At 41.0% G+C, this 24,561-nt stretch overlaps 1 long non-coding RNA gene across 2 annotated transcripts in view; it reads left to right on the top strand.

Annotated features, from left to right (window-relative positions):
- The window catches only part of LOC146973194 (uncharacterized), an 86,000-nt gene that overhangs the window by 1,440 nt on the left and 59,999 nt on the right, over window positions 1-24,561 (top strand). For both annotated transcript variants that reach the window (XR_015037668.1, XR_015037669.1), the window contains exons 2-4: window positions 2,826-2,959; window positions 17,523-17,623; window positions 23,079-23,223. This is a non-coding gene — a long non-coding RNA (uncharacterized LOC146973194). The remainder of the gene's footprint in view (window positions 1-2,825; window positions 2,960-17,522; window positions 17,624-23,078; window positions 23,224-24,561) is intronic.

The following is a 24,561-nucleotide window of genomic DNA, read 5'->3' as shown; positions in this document are numbered from 1 at the left end:
CAGAATCAAAGTTTTTCTTTTTAAGCTTTCAATCAATCACTATCCTTTATTTAACCAGGTAAAAAGAACGACCGTTCCAAGACGGCAGCACATTTGCAGAATGGTTACACCAAACACACAAGACACAAATAAAATACGATCACACACTACAGAGAAACAAGTGTGGGATTACATGATAGTGCAATCATAAGATCCAACTGAGCTTATTTCTCTGTCTTTTATTGAATTCCCCCAGTTACAAGATGCGTCAAGTCCTTCTGCACATCGTTCCAGGTAGATGGGGCAGAAAATTTAAAAGCCCTTTTGCCCAGTTCAGCTTTGAATTTCTTTTACATTAATGTAATGTGATACAATGAAACAAATGACCATTGACCATGACCTTTACTGTAAAGTTTAATCATGTTTTAATCATGTTTTAATATAAACTGTAGTTGGACACATGTTAGTGTCTGTAATCTAAGATCAGTGGTGTGTTGAAAATGGGACAGTGTTTGTATCTTTTAACTGCTTTCTTATGTAATCTCAGTCTCACTATCATTCACCTAATTCGTCACATCCATTTTCACTGGAGGGGAAAAAGAAAAGCCAGCATCTTATTTATTGCAGGCAATTCTCTGTCTAGGTAATGTCTTATGATTTACAAACTGCAAGTACATCAACCCACCACAGACTTAAAAACCATTTGATTGCAGCCTACACTGCAGGGAATGATGAGGTATTATGAAGCCCACTGGAACAAGCTTTGCTTTGAATAAGTGGGTGAAATTGAGAGTGAATGAAGGACGGACATAGCAGCTTTATTCTGTCTGACACACCAGGAATTCCATGCAGTCATTTGTGCCACTTTCTATTCAAGTATGCCCTGCTGACAGAGCCGCTGATTAATCATGATAACAATGTTTTCCTTTTATTTAGCCCTCACCTCACAGTGCCCTGACAAATTACTTTTTGCGAGAGTCAGCAGGTGAGACTGGAGTTCAGACCACCAGGGTTTCCAACAGAAACTGGGGTCACATTCTCTTTTTGTCCTCTTCTTCCTCTTTTAACACTTGTGTTACTGCGGATATATTCTTTGATTTGAAGCAAAATTACTATTTGTGATAACTAAATGAACCAAGATAAAAACATTAATTTCTCTTCATCTTGACATTAGAACACCTTCCTGTCTAGTGGATTTGCCATTCTTTGTTATTCAGTATTGACCCCTTATTTTCATATTTTCATATTGGCCTTTATTTGCCTGTGTGAGTCAGTATTTGTTCTTCAAATGACAATGTGCAGATTTCTAAGGATCAATCTGACATATTAGTAAAGCCCTGCGTGGCCCTTTTCTAATCCATCTGTGTTCAATTTCTGCAGCTTCTTACTTCTCAATTGAGTTTCAGAGATTCCCGTTCTCAACAGTTGAAAAAAAAAAAAAAGGAACGACAGTACAGTATCTTTTAAATTTCAATAGAATAGAAAGCTCCAATCCACCTTTCATACTTTCTTCACTGCTCCCTCCCTTATGCTCCCTCCCCCTCTCTCCCCCACTACTGTACATCCCAGTGGGGTTTGGCCCTAAGGTGACGGCATGCTGAAAACATGCACAGAGTGAGGCCTTGAACTCTGCTCGCTAAACACATCACATCATCATCACACTTCATTGAGTTTCCATCCTTTACATTACCTTACACATGCTAGTGTGTTTAATCTACAGAGGAACAAAAACAACAAAGACATACTCCTCAGTGAGTGAGTTGGAGTTTAGCCTGCAATGAAAACATTAAATCACTTCAGAGAATCAGGCTTCATTGGACGGTTGGAGGATTAATTTATTGGGACTGGTTGCCTTTGTGAGTAAATACCACCTTTTCTCCCCTAGTCTAGTCAAAGTCACACCTCTTATTGTGGTTGTACTTAGTGATTCCAGCATGTGCATGTGTATAAACCTGAAATGGCAAATTGCTTTCAATTACCTTTTAATGGATAAAGTTTTGTAAACTAAACATCCATATTAAACAGGGATTTTTCACCTTTCTCCCATGTGCAGGCCACCTTTATGATGATGTCACTCTGCGTTGCCGAATCTGTGGCCGTTTGAAGACCTCATCTATTACTGTGGCCCCGTGTTTACCTCTGGTGTGGACCTCGTTTTTAAGAGGGAAACGTCACAGTCCATATGGCCGCAATGTGAAATCAGGGCTTTTCCCTTTTAAACCATAGGCTTCCGATGCATAAAGCTGCAGGATAACCGTTCAGCCATCAAAGAGCTGAATGCAAAACCATCTCTGAATCCTTTACACACAAGCACACGTGCACAAGCACACACTCACGCACACACACACGGACACACACACACACAAAGAGTTAGGCAGCTGCAAGTGCACTGAAAGCAGGGAAACGCTCACCGTTAAACATGCTGAGGGACGTGCAAAGACACACAGAAAATGGCTTACATGTGCATATATGCACACTCAGAGTTGACTGGAGGTGTGTAATGGATTGGATCCCCCTCATAATTCTTGGGACAGCGTTGTCTTCTAGGCCCGTACAGAGGCGGATGAGACCACAGCTGTTTGGACATAAATTTTCAGAGGAATGCCTTAAGTCCGAGCCTTCAGTATAAAGAGCATGACTGTAGATTCCTCTCCAGATGACAAATGATCGCCCTAAGGACTTCTGTGTGTATGTGTGTGTGTGATCATGTGTGTTTGTGTGTGGAAAGGGTTTCTCATGAAAGCATGTACAAAGTTCTGTTCCTGTACATTTTCCTCGTTAACAATGGCAGCAACAGTGAGTGTGCGAGTACAATACACAGTAATATGTGTGTGTACCTTTTGCAGGACAAGGTGTGCTGCTGCTTTCTGGAGGAGGATGTACAGTAATGGCGTGCAGGCAGGAGAGGGTCACCTCTGTTGTAAGAAGACTCAACAGCTGGAAGAAGATGATGGCAGCTGGCCAGGTCCCATAAAAAAAAGTCAGAATCTCACTTTCCTTTGTACAGTAGCTAATGCCAGAGTCATGTTATCATACAAGTGTCCAGGTTTATAGACATATTTTGGATAGATTAGGTTGCATGCAGCTTGAAGCTTATGGTATTGTTTTGCCAACTGGGAAAAGTCTGTCTTATTTCTTCCTGAACCATATGTCTCCATTAGTGGATTGCAGAGCTACATGGATGTTTGCTACAGTTTTGAACAATGTCTGAGATTCTGTTTACACTTCTTTCTCTGACATTAATGTGGTTTAGGAATCTACAGCGTGAGGCATTTTAACTCGTATTGTAATGGATTACATCCATTTCTGGACTGTTGCGCTGAGTAGCTTAGTATATGCAGCTTTCAAAGATGCTCTGATAGTGAAAAGAGGTTTAGTAGTGTATCTAAATCAAATAACATTTCCTGAACATCGGGGAAAATATTCACATGCTTGTCCAAATTGCAAATTGAATTGTGTGCTTGTTGCTCTTTACGGGGCTCCTGAGCAAACAAACAACAAAACAGGCTCACGAACAGCAGCTTCTGTTTCTCCTTAGTTTTCCTCGAAAGACACACACACACACACACACACACACACACACACCTATTGGAAATGAACAGCTAGTATGCCTCCACTACTCACCACACACCCAGCTTCCTCTCTCCCTCGATAAAATAACAGGGTTTATGGCACATCAGTAACCCCTCTCATCCCTCTCCCCTCTTACATTCAGAGCCGAGGTTTACAGCTAGCGAGGGGCGGAAGGCTGTAGGCCTTGATGTGAGAGCCTGGGGCTAACGGTAGCACTGGGTACTGTAAAGTGATGAAGGGCCTCTGCTTTTATGATGATGTGAATGATGTAGCCTGAGAGAGTAAAAGAGCTTGTGAGAGCTGCACCGTGTCCATATACTGTACATGACTGGACTGCAGAGGAACTAGAAAGATAATACGCTCTGCTTCTAAATATTTACATCAACTTTAAGACATTTTTGCACATGTTATTATCCCAAACGATGTACAAGAGGAACATTGTTGAGTAAATCCCTGAATTAGAGACATTAGAGAGTGCCAATAATGAGAAATATGATGAAACATCAGTGTTAATTAAACTTCAAAACACCAATTCATTGCCTGTTTTATAGAACTCCATCATATTCATTGAACTGTTGAGCTACACTGACTGTATTGCCTCAGTAAACAAGAGGGGATCCCATTACATCCCATGTCCCATCCCATGTGTTGTTAAAAGTTATATCTGGAGCCCCACTGTCTTATAAAAGCACATTAATGAGCCACATTGTTGCATTGGGTAAAATGTTCCTTAATTCTAATGAAAGTTCATCGTAGTTTATTTTTATCTAATCACCAGCACCAGCACACACCGTCCTCAAGTGCTCCAAATATGTCTTAATTCCCAGCTGAAAGTAGTCCCCAATAAGTACATTATTGACTCCTGTTACGATTTGGTAAAAGCTAAAAAGATTTGGTAAAAGCTACAGTGCCTAGCTGTGCAGGGAACAGCAGAGACGGTATATTTGATATATTTCTTATCTGTTGTTTAAGATTTACATTTTTAGCTGAAGTGGAAGTGCTCGGGGCTGAGTGGCACAGACCGCAGAGACAGACTAAAGCATTGGCCTTTTCATTAGATTTGTTGATAATAACATTGTAGAATATCACAAGACTTTTCCCTTAAAAGACACGACAAAGGAGCGAGTATGATGGCAGAAAAATTGAGTTGACTGTCTTGTTAGCTCTATAGATAATGTCAAGCCATGTGATTATGAAATGATTTCATATCTATCATGAAGATACAGTAATTTCCTTCATGATCCACCCCATCTATTTCATGGAAGAGGATGGCATGTCATGGTATAACTGTTTCCTGACAAAACCAGTTTATACAATTTACTCAAGAATGATTGTTCCAAAAGAAACTTGCTTTTGATTTAAAATAAAACCCCCAGGGAGAACTGTACAGAGCTCCTAATTCACTGAAGTGCAGCGATAAGAAGGCCCAGGTGTTCATCCAGGCAGCCACAGGGTGGCAGTCTAACACAGCAGTACAGGCCGGTTCTCTGGTCAGGCTTGAGTGGCAAGCTGAGGTTTGCTTTTCCTCCTACCGCAGAGCAGATCAGAGAAGATTAGCTCTCGCATGGCCGGTAATCACCCTTATCACACAAGAAAACGACAACAATACGGGGAGTTTAATGACAGAAGTAATTGTTGTGGAAGTCCCACGTTATGCTGTGGTGGCGTGATGAATGACAACCGCAATGCACCGCGCTGTGAGAAGATTGCTGCTGCATGGTTGTTATTTAAACCCATTTGTTATGGTTGCAACTTTCCTCTGGGGTTGTTTAGCCGAGGGGAGTGACTTGATTTCAATGTGGAGATGGAGGAAAAGGTTTTTTTTTTTTTTTTGAATGAAGAATATAAAGTTTTTATTATTCACGAAAATTAAAGTGAGAATATGAGTGTACTGTATGTGTGTGCGTGCGTGCGGGAGAGACAGAAAGAGAGGTGAAAAGCACTTTTTTTCTTCTTCTTTCCCCTATTGTGTGCTTTTTTTGTGTGCATAGGTGGGCAGAAACTCACACCAACATACAAATGGAACTTAAACTGTAAAAACACAGACATGTAAATAAACATGTGGGACTTTAATCTTCCAGTTATCCATATGTATACACCATTAAGTGTGTTTATAGTACATAGGCTTATTGGGTTTTCTATCCATTAACTACATTCTATACTAAATTGTCTATTCACCACTGTAAATCTGCATGAAAACTGCAATCAAAACGTATTGAATTGAAACTGAAAACTTGAGTGATAGTTGATATAAGACTTTCAATAAAAGTCTGTGGTGTTATTAACCACATAAATCCCCTGACAAATGTAAAAAAAAAAAAAAGAAAGAACAAAAAAAAAAGAAAGAAAGAAACTGGATGTTCTACGTTCCACTTGCTGCAGGCTGTACGGGCTAATCATGATCTAATACACAGCCACTGCATGCTTGGATTGACATCAATTGGCTGTTTTTTCTGTGCATGTGGCTGTGTGCATACCCATATAATTGTGTGAGTGTGTGTGTGTGTGTGAGAGAGAGAGAGAGAGAGAGAGGGAATCTACACGGGTTAGAAAGCATGTTTTCTCCAGTGCTTTTGCTCATGTAACTGTTGGCGTTTGTGTGTGCGTGCAGAGATTACAGTGCTTTTCAGTCAAGCTTTGGAATGCTTCATAGTGAGACAGCTGCAGTCTAGACTGTCATTCCCGCGTCACTTTATCACTTCAGGCCTAAAAGGCAAATAAGGAGGAGCACCCAGATATGCAGCCTCATCTGATAAGAGAGGTGGTAAGAGGATCTACTGATGACTTCTCCAAACTAGCATGAAAAGGCAGCTCTGGTGTCTGATACAGCAAGCTCTGGCACAGGATTTTTTTTTAGTGGGGGGTAGGTGATGACTGAAGAGCATGAGCTGTCCAGCTCTTAGTGTATGAGTATCATACAGACATGTGTATGCCGATGTAGTAGCAAGACAGTTCAGAGGGTTTTTCATGTTTACACTTCCTCACATCTTCGTATGTCTACGTCTTCATTTTCATTCTAAAATTTGACCCTCCTGTCAGACGCCAGAACAAAAAAAACTATGATATCAACTGATTTATTTCATATGACTGGTGAAAGCTGTGAGAAACTTTCCAAAGCAGCCTGAGTAGGAAATGCCGCTCCTAATGTCAGAGGGCTGCTCTGTCCTATTATGGCAAATCGAAGCAGAATGTGTCATTAGCTAATCGAGGGCTGGTTTCACTCCTTTCAAAACAGCAGAAAGAGGGCAGCCTCTGTCCCTGGCGCTCCAGCCTTCAAAGGCCCCCATTATACTTCAATGCAGGGTAAACAGAGGCTCCCAAAAATGACGGTCTCCAAAGTTTAAAGCAACATCGTTTATCACCCCTGCCAGCCACTGCAGGTGTGACCCCATTCCCACAGCTTTATCGGCAGCCCAGGCCAAGGGGAACATGCATTAGTGTGTTTGTGCATGCATGTGTATTCATGTGCACGCCATTCTCACCAGTCCGCCTGTAACTGCAACAATACGATTGCACAAAAGTTCATACCTGATATTTTGTGAATGAAAAATGGACTCAAGAATTCAGTTTTTTCAATATAGACAATATGGAGATTAAGTGGAACCTATCAACATGTCTTTTTTGCCAAAAGCAAAAGCTAGTTGTTTAACTTTTTTAAGTTAGTAAGCACGTATGGGTCATAGACCTCCATGCATTGTTTTTTGTCTTCAGCACATAATTCTTCAGGCACATAACCAACTGTATTGTAGAGCGTGCAAGCTCAACATCAACCCTAATATAGTAAATAAGTGGCATTATGGCATACGTTAAAGCATATCCATCAAAACTGTCCCACTGTCCCACCCTGCTTTATTACTCTGATGTTTGTTTTCCATCAGTGCCAGTGAAGGCAAGATATAGCCAAATATCTTTGGGGAATAAAGCATAGTATATTGGAAAAGATTTGTGGGATGTGTTTGCTAAACAACGACTAAACATCATTGTTGTTTGACATCGGTTTGCATTGAGGCTTTTGGTAGCTATCTATGCCAAGTTGAGACAGAAAGAGAGACCCAAGCCATCATTCCTCCAGATCCTTTTGCCAGTGACCTCAGTTCCCACCGATTCCTTTCTCTGTGCGTTTGGCTTGTAGTGGACATTTTAATTCAGAGTCCCACATTGCCGTGCGTGCGTGCATGCATTTTTAGCATGGATGGCTTAAGTGAAAACGTTCGCTCTGGCAGCATGAGCGGCACCATGCAGGATCCAATAGCTGGACAACATTTTGCACATCAGCATATTTTCAGCAGTTTTTTTTGTCTTCTACCATTTAGAAGTATCTTAATGAGGAGGGGTGTTTAATGGCAGTCGTGTTTTCCAGCGACTGGTTGTTATGTCAGACTGATGAAACACCTCTGCTGTCTCCTCCTCCTGAAGGATTGGGAGTGTTGGCTAAAGCTGTTGGACTCACGGCCTCATGAAGGCCAGCGAGGAGATGATGAATGATGACTGTGAAGATTAGGGGTTGTTTTTGATCTGACATGTTCAGAGAGAGCGAGAGTTCAACAGTTTATTGAAAGTCCGCTAAGTGTTCATGGTCTGTTCTGGAAACATCAACCCCACATACATACAGTCTTATGCTTTCACACCTGGGACCGGCTCTGCACAGTCTTGTGCTGTCAGACACTCAGCAGCTACAGGAGCAGTTGGTTTCCAGCCACCTGGCCTCTACAGACATAGTTTTTACTGAATAAATCTGATGTGTCCATGACAACCATCATCTAGCCAAAAAGCCATTGAAAACGTGTCGGCTACACCTCTTTTTCTGTAACTTGGCCTTGTGTTTAACTTTTTAACCAATCTAGAAATATGTTTGCCCTCTTTTTTCCCCCCACCATCAACAAGTCTTAATCTCAACATCATTTGTCTTTGAAATGATTTGCTTAAGGGCACTTCTGCAGCAGCTGTTAATGGCACTGTTACTCATTCACCTTCCCTGCCCACATTTTCCCAGATGGTTCAAGGATTGAACTGGTGACCCTCCAGTCTCAGTGCCTCTGATGTAATGTGTGAGTGTGAGTGTGTGTGTGTGTGTGTGTGTGTGTGTGTGTGTGTGTGTGTGTGCGTCCCAGTAACTCAGTTGATTCCAGCTGCACTCCCAAGTGTGTGTGTGTAAGTGACTTATCTGTCTATGTGTGCTCTATCAGATACATGTCCTCAGTTCAGTTTAATTAACAGAGGCCATGTGAACAGATCCCATCGGGGTCAAGGTGATCGAGGCTGCTGAGCAGGTGGAAAATCGATGGCACAGAGCATATCGACCACCGGTCAAACACAGGCTCTATTGATTGACATGTTTGCGGCGGAAGTGTGTTTAACAGTGGAGTTCATGTGTTGGACACAGGAAGAGAGAATAAACCTGGCCACAACAGAACACCTCTATCTACCTACATAGGACTGATTTTATATTTCTTTCTAATTTCTGGAGATCCGATCTAACGGCAGGGAAAAATTGCTCATAGTTTCTTTTGAAATGTGAGAACTGTGTGTGTGTGTGTGAGATAGACTGTTGATATGTTGATGATAATGACGAATAATGCTCGCGATTTGAATTCTTTCCACTAGTCTGTCACGGCTTGAGTAATGCCCTTAAAACATCCAATGTTAACACAGGATTAACGGCCATATGCCTCACCATCAAGTCACCCAACAATCACCTCGGCCGCCGTTCTGATCCTCCGTTAAAATCACAAATCCTCCAGGAAAGTAAAAGCCCATGATGAAACCACTGTGGCACATTTCATCATTTCACTTCACTCCTCAAGATCAAATATGAGCTGCAGAAAACCACCTGAACTCCCCTTCAATTTATCAAGCAGGCCCTGGGTTCTGGAAGAGAGAGACAGAAAATAACACAGGGTGGGAGAGAGAAGCAATGGAGGAGATTAAGGAAGGGTGAGAGACAGAGGGAGGAAGAGAGTCAGACTAGGGAGTAGATTAAGTAGCCTTGAGAAGCCTGGCTTCCCCACACACATACAACCCCCCTGTGAAAACACAAGCTAATTATTAAGAAAACAAAGGGGTAACCGCAGCGACGTGCCAACGCACACAGATCCCCGGCAGAGTAATTGTGCGTGAGCTATTTGGGCTGAAAACAGCACGATTTGGTGCTCTTCCTCAGCACAGCCAAGCAGAATGAACAACATCTGTTCCCTGGGATGGGGTTTGAAAACAGGCACAAGAATGATCCTCTCTTTCTTCTTCTTTTGTTTTTTTTTCTTTTTTACAGTGATTCAATGGAGTCTGACGAAAGACAATAGTTATTGGATGGGGTTTTCTTGTTCATTTTCTTCACCACGAAACATTAAAGAAAAGTCCAAGTATTCTGTGGGTTTTCTGTCTCCCTCCCTTTCGCTACATTAGCATGCTAATGCTAAAGCAACCAGAGGTCATTAGCAAAAAAACAGTCGTTCTGCTATAAAGGGATCCTATCATCATCATGGAGGGCCAAAGCTCATAAAAGCTTGGCTTCATAACAATGCTATCACTCCCAACGAGACCCAGAACTTGGACAGGATAAGCAGACGGTGAAAAAAAAAAAAAAAACCCTCAGTGTTTTCGAATAGGCCCTGAATGTTTCTGTATTGCCTTCTTTCATGCATGATTAAGTTATACAATCTAAGAGGCTTTTTGCGTCTCCCCTGTGCTTTTCCAATCTTTACACAGTATCAAAATGATCTCTGTCCAACACAGCTGAGCATATTACTTCCAATCTCGCTCTGCGTTTTCAGCGCTGAGGAAAGTGTCGCTGGGAATTTGACAATACTCAGCAGTGCAGTGGATCCCTTGGTGGAGAGCCATGTTTTGAATTGGTTCTGAAGCTGCTGCATTAACCTTAGAAACACGCCAAGTGCATGGTTCCATTCGATTTCTGATGGAGTCAAAACAATTGATGTCAGCCCATGAGAAATTGTGGTAATAGCCGCTCAAAGACTCATTGTTTTTGTTATGGAGCGGGCTTACTTGAGTCAGCCTGCGGTGAGCTGGGGATGGTGGAATTAGTTTCGGTGGAGTTTGTGAAGTGTGTTCCTTCTTGTTTTCACTGTACACCTCTTGTTTTTATCTGTCATTGTGTCTTTTCTCGGCGAAGCACTTTGCGGCCGACCTGCTCGCTAAAAGCACTTTTTTAAAGGAATTTTACACAACTCGACGGGACAGTGATTGATGATGACAGACGGTTTTAATATTATATCGAGGAGTCATCAGTGGGCGGCTGCACAGAGGTTTCGGATGACAATAGTGGTGGTGTGACTGTCTCACTCACTCTGCTAAACACACCAGTTAACCCCTCGTTGTGTGTCCTAATGGAAACTATGCCAGACTGTTCAGTTGCGTGTTTGTGTGTGTTTGTGTATTGTGACGCCCAAGTGTGTGTGTGTGTGTGTGTGTGTGAGTTGGAAAATGTGCCGCCTATCATGGTGCTGCTGATGAACAGCTATGTTAAGTGCACCAGTGTGCTGTGTTCTCAATCTCCAGACGCACCACATTCCTCCCAAACATGCTCTGTTTGTTTAAGTCACATGCACGTACAGAAACACTTATATATATCTATATATGTACACACACACACAGGCCTGCACATGCACATATGCACACAGATACTATGTGTGGATGCTCAGTTGCAAAGAAACACACACACTTTAATTTCCGCACATGTACATGCACAAACACTTTTAAACATGCACATGTTCTGGCCACATATAACTCTGATTATATGAGATATGGCAACAATTAGATATAATAGCCAAAGATAATAACTGCAATTTACGGGAATGATTAAACACCAGCAAAATATGCGGTGAATTATGTTTTAAGTAGCATGTGGCGGTTTGTTTGTGTGTTTTATTCAAGAATGTGTTTTCTTTATCGTCTCAAGTGTCAGTCAAAGACATGGACTCTACCAATTACAGCTTTATGGACAGATAAAAGTAGCTTTGGATAAACTTTGGCTAATTATGTGTAAATCACATGATGCAGCAAAACAGTACAGCATGCATTGATGCTCTCACTAGATAAAAGTTTATGGAGCAATTTTGTAAAGTTGTTCCAAGTCGATTTAGTTCCTGATTAATTCAAACGCTCTTTGTCAAACAAGCGAACAGATTTGCAATAAAATGCACCAGACATAAATCCAGATAAAGTAAACTAAAGTGCAGTGACAGGTTGCTTGTTTTAAGATAAGAGGCCTGTGAATTTGTGCTGTATTGGTCTTTATATTTAAAAAAAACATTTCCTCCTCACTCAATGAATAACAAAGTCTGTTATGCTGGCCATAAAAGTGCACCTGCTGAAAAGAAACAAAGCTCCAAGGTGTTAGGACAGTATCATACCAACACTACCAATAATAATGGCTGATACTGGATTAGAAATCTTAATATTTGGAGATTAAAACCCAAATTAAACTTTTGTCAGAAGTCACTGTATATACATTTTTATCTTCAGCATATTTTAGTTGGACATGGAAATAACAAAATGTGAATCAAGATCCAAATATAACCCTTATCCAACTGTACCATATGGTCCATATTTGTACGTTCATGGTAGCTGAGTATAAGACCAGACATACAGGAGATGGACGCTCTAGCAAAGTGTGTTAACCTAACCCCAACACACTTCAAGGCCAGCAGCAGGAGAGTGGGGTAATAATTTATGGATGAGGGTGTGAGACCACCCAAGGACTAGGGCCCCTGACAGCTGCTTACCGTGATCACATAGGGGAACATAGACACACACACACATACACACTTAAACACACACCTGTACAGATACACATGTGTATTTTTAAACACGCATGCACCTGTGCTTTAGACATACAAACTCAGTAGTAACAGTAGAGGCATGTAGTAAGTAATCTTTAACATGTATCAGCTTCTTAAAGTGAACGTGATGAACTGCTGAAACATTCACAACTACAGTTTTTGTTTTTCTTGGGGGTTAATTGTCTGTAACGGATACAACAGTGTGAGATACAGACCTGAATATAACATGAACAGAGAGTAAAAACTCAGAGCAGATGGAAACATGTGACCAGATGAGATGAATATTGTTTTTTTTTTCTCCATCAAGGACATTTTAACTTGTCATAGCAGGAAAAGCACAGGTGTAATTAATTATCATTTATTAGGGGCCCCATTTCATGTCAATGCCCAAATAAGGCGAGTCAATGAGGAGCATGCACAGTCTATGGCATTGAACTAATGAACCTACTGCTGTTATTAATTACACCTGTGCTTTTTCTGCCATGACTTGTCAAAATGTCTGCTGGGAATCTGTAGAAATCGCAAATTCCAAAACAGTGATATCAAAAAAAGGGAAAGCAACATGAACATGAAGTCTTTATGGCCTTGAGCTGAGCATTCAATACTCTAGCTCAGGCCGCCTACTGATTACCAAAGCCCTTCAGATCCAACATTTTGTTAGGCACACGGAATCTGGACTGGGAAAGCTTATTATTATCCATTATGAATACTTGTAAAAGTAGTACCCAGCTCACTCCTGCAGCCTGCTCACTATAGAAGGGATGCAACAAAAAAAAAAAAGAGTGGCTGAATAGGCTTGTAATCTGTAAGCCTGTAACAAGCAAGCATACACACAGATGTGCTTATGCTCACATTTCACCCTGGCACACACACACATTACAGCAGTACAAGCAGAGCTAAGTTTCTGATCACTGGACCTGCTTTGGAAAAGATAGCTCCTCTGGCCCTTGAAAAAGAAGGGCTCATCTCTGTATTGTGGAATCCAATCGCTCCTGCAGTGATAAAATCCCCTGACAGTTCACCTGCTTCTATTCATGCCAGTGGGTTCCTGTAGACGCGGGATCATATCTTACTGGGAGAAGGGATGGGGATTAACTTTTCCAAAAGAAAAGACAGGGACTGGCAGCTTAGATGACTCCCTTTTCTTGAAAACCAACTCGTTTTGGCTTCAGGCACCCTTCTCATCCTCTTATCCTCGTCTTCTCTATCACTCCCATCATCTGTCCCTGTGGACCGCATTGAGTGAGAGCAGTAAGAAAAAAAAAAACATGTAATAGGAGTGATTTTGTGTCTGTGCAGGTGTGTGAGAGAGAGCACATATTGCCTGTGTGTGGCATGCGGGGTGTGTGTAAAGCTGACCTCGGATTTGTCCGTACATTTAACTATATAGATATCCTTACAAGCAAATGTGTGTATATATAAAGATACTTAATGCGCATGTGTATCTGTACAATGATTTATTTTGTGTCTTATGTGCTGTGGGTCTCGAGCGTCTTTGATCCTTTAAGAGTCTGCTGAGATAGAAGCTGTAATATCTTTTCTGTGAAAGGTCACCGGGGAGGAGGAGGAGGTGCAGGGAAGGGCAGGCTTGTTGTTCCCTCTGGGGCCAGACTCCACTCTATACAGCATGTCTACTCCTCTTTTTACAAATCCACCAAGACCGGAGCGCCTCTATGCCTGAGGTGGCACACACCAGGGGAAACGTGTCTGTGCTGCGCGCCGTTGTTGTTGGAATCTGGGTTACAAGGTGACGGACCGGAGCAATAGGTTTATGCACCGTGGGGTTTGTTTAGCTTTGGAGTTCAGCCCTGCCCCTCCGCTCTGCGGTGTCATTGTCTCACTATCATTTTACAATATTAGTGTTTCTGTGTAATTGGACTTTGCTGGCACGGATCAGTGCTATTAGAATATCTTTTTTACTTCCTTTTGGAGGCATATGATTTTTAAAACGGAGAGGTTAATTTAATGTCATCACACTACGTCTATTACAGTCTATATATTTCTATCCAGAGGAGTATCACAATCGTTCTACTTATTAATCTTTTTCATCAATCAATGTGTTCTGGTAGTGATGAATCTCATGGAAAGCTGAAAGTCCTGCCACATCAATGAAATTAAATTTTTCTCTTATTGTATTAAAAGGTAACATAAGGTTTCCATTTTGATGAGTGATGTGATTAAAATATCAAATGCACATTTAAGAACATTGGAAAAAGAAAATGAGAGGATGAAATTTATTCTAAATATATTCAAATCCATTTATTGTTGGAAAATAGCACAGATAGCATCAACTTCTGTAACTCCCTCCAAAATATATATAAACACAATCAGCCAATGTGAATTTAGTATTCCTCACAGTGTTATTATACGTTAGTATAATGTTAGCTAAAAACTTAATACTGTGTTGTGACAGACCAGTGATCAGCAAAACTGGAATTGGATGTCCCAAGATTGTTAAAAAAAAAAAAAAAAGTCTGTCCAATGACCACAAATGACTTGCAGGAAGGTTTGAGCAACTCAGCAAAAAATGCTGGAGGACTGATCCTGCCAATAATTTGTCAATGTCTGGAATGTATTTTCATGTGTTTTTACAATTTCATTTTCCTACTACTGAACAAAAAAAGGCAACAAGACACTAGACAACCTGGAACATCTTTTTCCCTGTTGAAATTAAAACAAATGTAGTTTATTTGTCTGTTAAATAATGTCAAGGATAAAGTCCATCTCATGGAGAAAAAAAACACTGCACACTGCACAGACTTACCTTCAGCTTACTCTTCTCAGACTCTTCACCTGTATTGTTTTAGTTCAGCGCTGGCTCAGCTCCAGCAGACCAATTCAGGGTCCTTCCTCTTATTGAATTTCATCCAGAAGCGATATCATAACCACAAAAGAGTGACGGCTACCTAGAGGGCTCAGATGGACTTGTTGAGCTGTGATTCAATGACTCACACTTTTCTCTTCTGTCTGCACTGTATCACATGGACTTCACTATAGATTACTGCCTGTTCAGTGTGCAAAAAATATTTTTATAATTTAGTTATCATAATAATTTGTCCTCCTCTTCTTGCATATCTTAATATTTTCTTCTTTAAAATCTCATTGCATCCTCATTTTCTTTCCAATCAATCAGCACTTCTTATATTTTAGTATTTTAGCATGAACATAAACAATGGTGTTTGTTCATCTTTCCAAAAATGAGGCCATTGGTGTGTGTTTGTGAGAATGAGGTATGGTGGTTGTGTGTATGCCGTTAATTAAACCTGTTTATATATACAATATACATGCATTCTTTGTAGAAGGTATATGCATGTATCCTTGTTTATTTTCCCACATACTAAAAGCGATTCATCTGGATCCAGTTACAAAGTTGGAAGCATAATTTATCTTGCCCTCTCTCTTTCACTCATCATATATAGAGGGGAGTTTATTTTCTCTTTGCTGTGCTCAGACTTGTGCTAATTTCTCTGAGCTCAAGAAGGATAGTGACTGTTCAGCTTTTTTTGACCTCTAACAGATTCCAGCAAACACTGCGGTGGTGGATCGTGTGTCCAAGTGGTCAACATTCAGACTGAAACTGCACGTTACAAACTCAGAAAATACAGTTGACCAGCACCATGTGCTTGTTTATGAATATGGGTTTTGGAGGTATGCCTTGAAATACGACTGTTTGTGCCAGAGTGTGTGGATGCATATTTGAGTGAGCGTAGTGCATGGGTTTTATGAGCTGGCACAATGCAAGTGTCCCTTCACAACTTTGCAGAACTTCTTTGCTGACAGATTTTCCTCATCAAAGCCGATTAGCATCATGTTTTAGATTTCACAATTTGTTTTGCAGCGACTCTGCCTGGTTTATATAACTTGTATTTATCTGTCCAGTAGGATCCAATATCAGCAACGTCATTAAAGAAGGAGATGCAGCTACAGGCACCTTGAAACTTGTCAATGTGTTTTTAAAGGGGAACTATGCAAGTCTGGTCGCTTTTCTGCTGTTTTGCTAACCCTCCTCCCGGCCATGTGCATTTATTTCCAGCTAAGCCGGCGAGAAAACAATAAATGGAGCAATAGGCAAGGCAAGGCAAGGCAATTTTATTTGTATAGCCCGTTTTTACAAACAGTTTGTCTCAAAGGGCTTTACATGGCATCGTAACAACATCCTCTGTCCTTAGACCCTCACATCGACTGAGGAAAAACTCCATGGAAAACCCTTTTAACGGAAAAATCGGAGAAACCTCAGGGTGAGCAACCCAACCTAGATAATGTTATTTATCATACACGTGTTACAATGTGTATATTTGTGTAGTCTTATCCATCATGAACAAGAGTTTACGGGTTAAAGGGCATGTTTGTGTCGCAGTGCCACAGAGACGAGAGCTGGGACACTGATCTTGCAAGGTTGGTTTTCGGCCAAGAGATGCTATGTGGAAGGCAGAGCTCCTCCATTCTCCCTCGTAGCAAGTTACAAGTAATTTATTTAACTATCACAATTACTCCGAAGCTGTTTAGTTAAGGTAAAAATGTAGCATTGTTAACCTAAAAATCTTGCATAGTTCCTCTTTAATTGAGTGATATTTACCTTTCATAAGGGCAGTGGTATATCGCTGATGCGGGCTAAATATTTAACAGAACAGAACTTCAACTTCAACTTTATTTCATTATTTCCCTCAGGTGGTAGACAAGAACAGATACTGTAACCTAAAATGACACATACCCTATAACAAACACATACAATAGCACATACCCCAGTATCAAGAGCACAGGAATGGTGATCAGCCATGCACAACCACAGATCAACATCAGAAATATGGACAAAAAAATCAACACCTATATAAATATATAGTGCAAGAAGCTTATTGCTTGAGTCTGAGGCATGGAGGAGCTCTGTCAGGTAAGAGCTAGCTGGCTCCTAACATCAGTTAGTGTCATATACCAGCACATTTTCAATGAAAGTCAGCTGTAAGAAGAGCTTGCCTATTTACACTTATTCTACAATATATCAGCGTGCACTTATTAATATCTTATTGACATGTGACACTTATGCAGAGTCTACATATGCATATCTGTTCATGCTTGCGTACGCGTTTGTGCACTCTGGTAAAAGTTGCAAGTCTTTACCCATACTTACCACGTCTGACTGAAATCTATCCTCTCCCCTCTGCTGCCTCTTCATAGGAAGCTGTCATCTGCCTCTTTGATGCTAACTAATGTCGGGACGGCGGAGCTCGTCACAACCCTCCCAGATATCAGCGCCCAAGCTTTGGGTTTCACCCTCCGTAAGGTCTCCACATTCACCATGACATACTCATTTCTGCTGGATGAGCAAATGCAACACGCTGCCATTTCTCATGTGTCATTCAGAAAGACACGTGACTGCTAGTTAAGTGAAGACCCTTAGACACCAGAATATAAAAATATCATCAACATACAATTGAAATGTGCAGTGCAACAAATTTCCATCTTTTTTTTTCTTTTTGGTTCAATTAAAGTATTTGCTAATGATTATGCACCAAATTTTTTATTTGATCTAATAATCAGATATTACAGCAAATCAGAAATGAGATGTTTCAGCTTTAGCTCCTTGAATAAGCATGATTTTGTGGGTGGAGACGTTCTAATATGGTCGGCTGACATGTGCCAAATACAGAATGACTACATGTCACAATGTTATTGTCTCCAGTACTAAAGATCTGATGTTTCTCCTAAACAAGGGTGTGCATGTAAATAAAGAAAGTACCTGATTTAGAAGTCTGAGAAAAGCGATGTTTTGAGATATCCATAATTACCAGAGGAGAAAAGAGGCTGAGCCATTTCAATAGTTTGTCTGTAATAAATTCTAATCAGGGAGTGTTTGATTGTGTGCACACATATCATTATTATGCATATGTGTGTGTATGAGTTCAGTCGTTAAATATTCATCAGAGAGCGTCATTGTTTTTGGAGGACTACATATGGGGTAATTAGAGCAATAGTTTATATCTACATAAACTACTGCCTTCTGGTGCAGAGGGACTCAGCTTTAATGTCAAACAGACAGGAGCAGAGGCACTGTGTGTGTGTGTGCCTGTGTGTGTGTTTGTGCCTTTCTGCATGCTTGTCAGTTAGTGTTGGATGAATGTATGTGTTGTATGCATGCACATGCATGGGTTTGTAATGTGAAACAGGCAATGTCAGTGTAAGCAGTGTGTGTGTGTGAGGGGAGGGCTGCCATGTTAAATGTGAAACAGACAGTGGCAATGCCTCAGTGGCACAGAGGGAAAGGCGTGACCATCTAAACTGCCCCCTGGAGAACCAGAGAATCCATCCCCAGCCACCAGTTACTCTGCGTGTGTGTGTGTTTGAATGCAGCTGCAGCAGACATGAAAGGTCAGGTGATACATTAGTGTTAGTGTGATACCAGTCGCATTTTTAACACAGAGGAACACGCAGAACTGTTCTCCCCTAAAAGAGTGACCCTATAGGTCGTCTGTGCCAGCAGCTTAATACAGACCATAGTTACGTTTCACTGTTAGATGATAGATGATAGGTCAGTGTTTCCATAGGTGTTGTTCTTTGTTTCCTATAGATTGGATTGTGTTTTTTTGGATTTCAAGATTTTTTAGATAACTTTATATCTAGTTGGAAAACACAATAGAGGTAAAATAAGGAGGTTTACGAGTGCAGAAGTCGTAACAGTTGCACCGGTTATTGAAAATGCACCGTGGCTGCAGAGGCCTCCAGTCTGTTTCCAGCTACTGTACCGTGGGGGTCAAACGTGCTCTCTTTAGTCTTCTGTGGTGGATTTCTCACATTAAGATCATTGAACGTTGGTGTGAAATGACTCGTCTGGAGAGCGGACAGCTGAGCCTCCAAGTGATTTTGCAGATTCACATCAAATTCCAGGACGCAGGACACAGTGTGCTGCTGCTGTGTGTATATAGCATAGGGAGTATCATGGGTATAGAGGTCATGGAGTTGCTTTGGTGTGTGTGTGTGATGTGTTTGATTATGACATGAGAGACCTGTGTCTGCAATTAACCCTGACTGCTTGATGACGACAGTCTTTACGTAAACTTAAATCAAGTTTGATGGAAAGTTTCATAACAGCTTCTAAATGGAGCTGCTGCTGCTGAGATTGTGTTCTTAGCCTTCGTTTCCAAGGTCAAGAATGAACCTAGAACCTAAGTCTTTATGTCAGCATGGAGGAAAAAGTCCTCCAAGTGCTCTTTGAAAACTGATGTAAGTTCAACATATACGATTTCAAAACAACTCAGCACCTCCATTTGCTCATGAAGATCGTATATGAGGATCAAAAGCTCCAGACAGCTACTAAATGGATTCTGTGGCGAGATTGTTTTCTCAGCTTTACTGTGTTATTCTAATTGTCTAACCTGAACTGTATCTACACTGTCAGTGCCACAAATGCATAAGATGGGCAATTACATTTTGCAAAAAAAAATGCCCATACTTTGCGTCCAGTGTTTTGTTTAATAATTTGATATATTTGTGATGCAAATACCAAAAACCAATGTCAATAGTGTTGTATGGATTTCAGTCTAGCCCAATAGATGGTCAAAGGTCGTGGGTTTGCCTGCCACTGATCACCTGTTTCAGGTGTCGTTCTTCTCCCTTTCTGCCTCCCCCTGACATGTGACCATTTCATAGAATCCCCTTGATTGATTTCTTTTATTTCATACATGTAAAATAAAAATAAAATAAAAAATGCATTTGAAAGAAAGATAACGCACACACACCTATCCACTCTCTCTCTCTCTCACACAAACACAGACATATACACACATACAGTACATACACTTATACCTATACACATATCTGAAAAGGAAGACAAAAGAAAATGTCTTACATTAACACTTCACATGTGTGAAAAGGAGCAGGAAGAAGTGTATACTTATTTAATCCTGCCCCCATTCACTATATTATTTTTGCATTTTTTATATAATTACAAATGCCTACGTATCTGATTATTATTATCTATATATACAAATAAACAAAATGATCATAGTCTATGCACAATTATACTATATTATATTATAGCCTATTATTATATATTATCTATTTATACCATAACCTATATAGTAATAACTACATATAATATACAATATCATATAGAAATACCAAAACCTTTATTACAGGAAGCAACAGCAACAATCTCTGAGCTAGCAGCAGCTACCGTTAGCAACACAGACAGGGAGAAGCCATGAGCACAGACACACAGAGGAGAGTGAAATGAAGGAACCTGAGAACACAAACTGCAGAGAATCAGGCTCACAGACAGGTAGACAGGTGTACGGTGTAATCTGGAGAGGATTTAAGTACTGGCTGGGAAAAATAATGAAGCTTGGGCACTGGTGTGTGAATGGTGCAGGGAGGGAAGCTCAGGTGGTGGGGAACAGGAGACAGGCGAGCAGGTGGATCTGGCTGTCAGGTGACTCTGGGATGAGGAGGGAAAGTCTGAGGACATCTGGTGGATGAAGGGAGAGTTGAAATGAAAGATGAAGATTATGAGGAGCGAATACCAAAAAACCTCCTGTTTGATGTTCATGTTCAGGTTTTGGTTGATGCTCTCCTTTTGTCCAGTTCTGCACAATAACAAAACACCCAAACAGCATCACCTGCTGAACCACAGTGTTTAGTATTTTGTTGTTTTCTTCTTGCCTTTTGAGTGAGATTAGCAGTATCTCTGTGTTGGCTTGGCTCTCCGTCTGTCCTGTCTGCAGCCCCCCCCCCCCCTCCCTCTCTCTCCGTCCTCCACACGGCCTGCGGCAGAGTTGCGGCTAATGAAGTGATGTTTGTGTCTGTGGTGGTGAAGGTCAGCTCTCCCTGGCGTATGTTGTCATTCAGCGAGTCGACCGCAGAGTTTGGTGTTTCAGGGACAAAAGAGTGGCCGAGAGCTTTATCTGTGTGTGTGGTATGACTGACTTATTTATCCACACACACACACGGGTGAGCTCATTCCTGTCCGTATGTGTTTGGTTGTGGTTGCGTGTGTGCATTTGTTTGCGAGTGTTTAAGAAGAGCGGATGTGTCTGTTGTACACATGCTTCTATGCTATATTGTGCGTTTGAGTCTTTGTATGCAAACCAAAGGTCTTCCTACCTCCTTTATACACTTCATTTAGGATTTGGGAGTGTAGGGTTGTGTATGTGAGTGTGTGTGGACGTGTGTGTGTGGCCTATGAATGCATTGACATTTACCTTTGCCATCACATCCACAAACACCTCCTAAGGCTTTTTCATCAGTTCCCACTGCCCTGCACGAAACAAAGTACTAAACTATCGTACCTTCCTCTACTTGGGGGAGGAAAATCCCACCACTGCAGTTTTTGTGCATATAACTCGCAGTCAATTCATGGCTTTCCAAAAATGTGTACACAATAGACAGAGAAAGGGGGGGTGTGCTTTTTTGCATCATCAATCTTTGGTGCGTGCTTTGTTTATGAGCAGCAACTTGACCACTACAAATTAGATTAAAACTGGGGAAGTGAGCGAAGGAGAGAGAAGGGAAGAATTGTTGCAGTTCGGACAATAAATCAGGGGTAAAAGTGGAGTTTTCATTTTGTTGTAAAAGTCGGCAGCACTGTGGTCTTGGGGCGAATGCCTGCAGTTCATCTGTTTTATTATGTTACGGCTTTCTTTTTCTTAGTCACTTACACCCCAGCACTCTCTGCTCTTTATGCTCTCTCCATTATTTCATTTGCTACGCTGCCTGCCTTCCTCCTTTCCACCTCCCCATTACTCTTCTTCTGTCCCTCTGACTTTCCCAAACTCCAAAAGTGCAATCCACAGAAATTAGTATTGCAACTTTTATTTTCTCCAATTAAGGAAAAGCTCTGCATATTTCAATAGAAACAGAATCCCATCCCATCTTGTTTTTGTTTTAACTTAACTGTAACATGGCATTTTATAGGATGTTTATATTCTGTGTAGTGAATCAAATGATTCTACATGGCATTATGTAAAAGTGTCTCTCCTTTAGGATCTCTCTTTAGGTTCTGGTTTTGGATTTTACCACACGTTTACTGTATGGTTGAGTCTTGGTTTTTCACATTAATGTGACTAGTTATTGCAAAAAAAAAGCTTTAATAAACCTGCTACACGCTCCCTACCCAGGACCAGATGTAATGTCGGATGGACAGAGTTAAAATATGGATTGTGAACCTGGTCGGGCAGAAACTTCCTGGACCAAAACATTTTCCTGAGAAGCTGACGGAGACCGAATTAAACTTTATTTGCCCAACATGAAAGTAGGCACTTTGTTGCCAACGTGCAAACCATATAACTATATAATAGTGTGACGTATTGTGGCTGCGCATCTATGATGATCTGCTTGATAAAAATCTGTAAATTAAGTTTTAAGCATTAATATCACTATAAAAGATTCAGCATATCTTGGTATGAATGCTGTAGCTTAATTAAACCATTTGTGAGAAAGGGGGGCAGTCAAACTAATTTCCACTGAGAATAGTAGAAGTGAGCTCTAGTTTAGTATTAAATTGAAGTATAACCCCTTCCTGTGTTTTCCTCTTTATTTCTTTCTGCTGTGAAGTTTTACAAACCCTTTAAGGAAATGTGCTTATGTGTCTATTAAAGTGTATTTAAGACCTCTAATGACTCCAAACCAAAGTGATAATGACTTACTTATGCTCAGTTTGTACTCAGAGTTTGCATTCTTATCTTTAAAGCCGCCTCCTCTTTTCCCCCCTCTCTCTCTCCCTTTGTCTCATCCGACCAGGACAGTAGTAGGTGAGCAGAAGATTCCTCTCCAAAGAGCCTCAGGCAGACCTTCCTGGCCCAGAGTCAGACCAGAGCGAGCCCACGGCCAGATGCACACAGAGTGGAAATCAGGGGAGGGGTGGTCCTTGGCCTGGAAATGTGAGGTGAGACAGAGGCAGCTAATCCAAAAAAAAAAAAAACAGGAGAGTGGCTCCTGTAGTCTTGAGAATGAGTCTGTATTATGTTTCTTTTTAACTTTTTGGGGGAGGAACAAAGTTTTAATCAGATCCTTGGCAGAAAATAACATACTTGGGTCAGGAATACTGGCAGTCTAAAAACACTCCCAAAATAAAGGCTATGAAAAATTTAGCCTATCTGAGTACGACTGAGGTAGGATTATTGTTTAATGAAGTCTTGATGTCAATAACAAACAGTTAAAATATTAAATATGTCTCTGAAATTTGCATTCGAAGCACCTCTGAAAAAAATTACTTGAGTTGTGACTAACAAAATCCTTTCAAAAATGCATATAGATGCATGGGTGTGTCTATGTTGGTGTATTATGTGTATAAATTATAATTCAAAATTCCCAGATTGAGGCTCTGATCTGAGGGACTTCCCATAACAAAGTCGAAACGGATCCATGATTAAAAACGTCTTTCCTCCCTTGTTTGTTTAGTTTGCCGAAGAAAACACACATACAGACACACACATACTCGAGTTGGTCTTCAAACCACCGGCTAATGCAGTAAATATGTGAAGCAAATTGGAAAATATTCTCTTTAGTATTACTTTTCTTTTTCTTCTTTTTTTAAAATCCATACCTTCCTGGATTTTCCTGTCTCGGACACGCCCTTTAAAAACTCCTGAAATTACACAAATACAGGAAACTATTTTCACACACCTCACCAGTTCATCTGAGGCTTGGTGTTTATGTCTGTCTGTGGCTGCGCAGCATACATGTTATGTAGTTATAGTGTATATTATAAAAACATGTTATTTTCCACCACAGAGGCTCAGACTTCTGACTGTCAGTTGATTATAATGATGTTGATCCTGGAATTGAAGCTTGATTCAGTTCTGTTTCGCTGAGGATAAAAGCATCAGTGAAATATATAAAACATAAACACAAAGAAATGCTGGGTCTATACTCTTGCAGCCACTCGCACGCAAACACACACACAGACACACACACACATTCCCCCTCCCTGGTTAGGGTGATGATCCAAGCAGAGTTTTCATGCCAGAGGAAACACTAGCCCTCACCAGCTGGCCGGCCTGCCACCAATCAGGTCATCTGCCTTCTAACACACACGCACATGCACATACACACACACACACTCACACAGAGACATTCACAGATGCACACACCCTTGCATATGAAACCCACACACTGCAAACACTCACATCAACGCACACTCGCTCACATCCTCGGGCATATATACATGCATGAGCATACAGTACAACAAGCAGGCAAACACACACACATAAACAACACACTC

Source organism: Trachurus japonicus, chromosome 15 (genome assembly GCF_045865225.1).
Source record: "Trachurus japonicus isolate A0001 chromosome 15, Traja_1.0".
NCBI lineage: Eukaryota > Metazoa > Chordata > Actinopteri > Carangiformes > Carangidae > Trachurus > Trachurus japonicus.
The sequence above is the reverse complement of the archived record's forward strand: the minus strand, read 5'-3'. Positions and strand labels throughout refer to the sequence as shown.